The sequence below is a fragment of the Elaeis guineensis genome, chromosome 16 (assembly GCF_000442705.2).
Source record: "Elaeis guineensis isolate ETL-2024a chromosome 16, EG11, whole genome shotgun sequence".
NCBI lineage: Eukaryota > Viridiplantae > Streptophyta > Magnoliopsida > Arecales > Arecaceae > Elaeis > Elaeis guineensis.
This window is the reverse complement of record NC_026008.2, coordinates 42,664,428-42,667,035: the sequence shown is the minus strand read 5'-3', so window position 1 is coordinate 42,667,035 and position 2,608 is coordinate 42,664,428.

Sequence of the window (2,608 nt, the reverse complement as noted above, 5' to 3'; positions counted from 1 at the left end):
AAAATAGAAGTTGATAAAAGATTAAAAACAAATAAAGTTATAAGAGGTAAAAACTGCATGCAATTGAATTCACTTATTCATACGCATAGTGATGCTTAGAAAAAGGAAATGAAGAGATATCTGGGAGAGATGCTATCTTAAAGCAATCGGGGAAATCTTAAACGTAGGAATATGGTCAAAAGAGGGTTATTCTCATGATTGCATGAAGTGGAGTGCCACACTAAGCAATAAGCTAAATTAGTTCCAAAGGATTTAGTTATTATTAATATTAATTAAAATTTCTAAAGATTTCATCTCTTTTGGAGGATTCTTAGTTCTTTGTAGTGGAACTTTAAGGGATGCAGATATTAAAAAGTGGCATATAAAGTGCATTGTGTGTATGGATAATCCATTCCATTGGTAATTATGAGTTCCCACTTGTCCAAATGCAACTAATTAGATTTTTAGAGACACATCATGAGCTTATCTTCTTTGGGCTTGCCAAGTTTATTAAAAATAATGGCAAACAAGATGGCTATATTTTCATTATCTTTTGGTTTTCAGACTTAAATGTGGCAAATATAAAACAATGATTTAATAATGTGGACTCATTGGTTTTGCTCAAAGAAAAATGGTTCGCTCCTTCAACCGACGATATTTTCGAAACTATCAGTGGACAAGCTTAGCACATGGATTAATATGTAGTTTTTACTAGATCCTTATATGTGGTCCCAAGATTGCCATCTTCCGTTCTTCCCAGTGAAATGATGTTTACCAGCATCTCTTGCAAAGATATTGGTCCATTGCGTTAAAATGCCAGAAGTGATTGGAAGTATATAATTACTAATTTCTTAGCCATCTAATTTTAATAATTTTAAATATATGGTACAACACGATCCAGCATCAGAAGATCATTCGATACTCAGGATGGTGAGAACAAGCATGAAAAATATTTGCTAAGAGAGAGAGAGAGAGAGAGAGTAATAAAGAGAGTTAAAAAATTTAAATAATAAAAATATTAGAAACTCAAAAAGTTTATTTCTCTATTTGAAGAAAATGATAATTATTGTTATTGTTTGTCTTGATTATGTAAGTTAATCTCCTCCTCCTCTTCCTCCTCCTCTTCTTCTTTATAAAAGAGAGCAGTGGGGTGTGGGGGTATGGAGTTGGACAAATCTCTTCATCTTTCTTCACTTTATTATATATTATCTATGTTGCGTAACTTTGAACATAGGAATTATCTATTTCCATCCAACAAAGATGGTATCAAAAGAAACTTATTCGACAAGCTAAGCATTTAAGGATGATCCTTCATCTTAAATATATTTTCTGTAATTCTTGCAAACCTAAATTACTTATGAATACATGGCCCAAAAAAATCTCACATGAAATGTTCCTAGATATGCTCTTCTTTCGGTGAATCCATCCAAAGAAACAATTTTTTCTAAGGAAAATACAGCTCGAAAAGGAAAAAAATGCCCAAATATTTAGGCCAATCTCCACACATTTACTTCTTACATTACATTGACAAAGACACTCCTCTTTTTAGAAAATGCTCTGTTTTATCCATAAAAAACATAAAAAAAGATATATATTATATATAAAAGGACAAGATCATCCTTATTTTCATGTCACTCGCTATGCCGTTTCAAAAACATAAATTTTGTTGTTATATCACGGTCCTAATTTACAACATTCTATTTTTTGATGTTGGTATTGTGTTTCCGGCAATGTAACAACTCATTTATCACAGAGAAGAAAAAAACAAAAAAAAGTTCATCTGTGTTGGGACTTGTTAATTTTCTCAAATAATCGTACGGCACTCAGAAATTTTACTTTCCTATGCTTGCTTCTTAGTCAGCCTACCAAGTAAACCACCACAAATTCAAACATTAGAAAGCTGGGAAAGTGCATTTAAGAAAGAGTTTGAAAGAGTGTAGTTGCGTCGTATAAGAAGATTTTTAGGAGATAATTTGCTTGCTCAGTTGTTTATTGAAGTCTCTCTCCTTTGCATGAATTTCCAAGAATAATGAACACTTTAAATTTCATAAAAGTGCCATGGATCTACTGATTAGGATCATTTTATATCATTCTCTAAAAATTTTATATCTTATATAAAAAAATATTGAAATATATTAAAAAATATAAGATTAAAATCAGATCGATACTCGTAATCAATTTTTATTTTATTTAATAATATTAGTTAGATATAAAAATTTATATTTATATTTGTTCTAATTAAATATGAATACAAATTAGATATTTAAAATTATAAAAAAAATATAGATACAAATTTGATAATTAATTTTATGAGCACAAAAAAAATATCACCAAACAAAAATGTACTAATTAATAGCATGTGCTATATAAAATTAAAATATGGTGACTAATAGAAGCAGATATTGGGATATAGATTGGATGGTTATTTATCTATATTTATATTTATTTTTAAATAAATATAGATACAAATATAAATATTAATTCGATGATCAGATTTTTGTTCAAATGGTTCAGATGAATTGGATTTCATTATCGATTTGTAACATTTGATGCTGATCTAATGAATTTATCAGTCGATGGTTCAGCATATTTTTATTAGATTTTATCACGTTAGATCGATCCGTAGTCT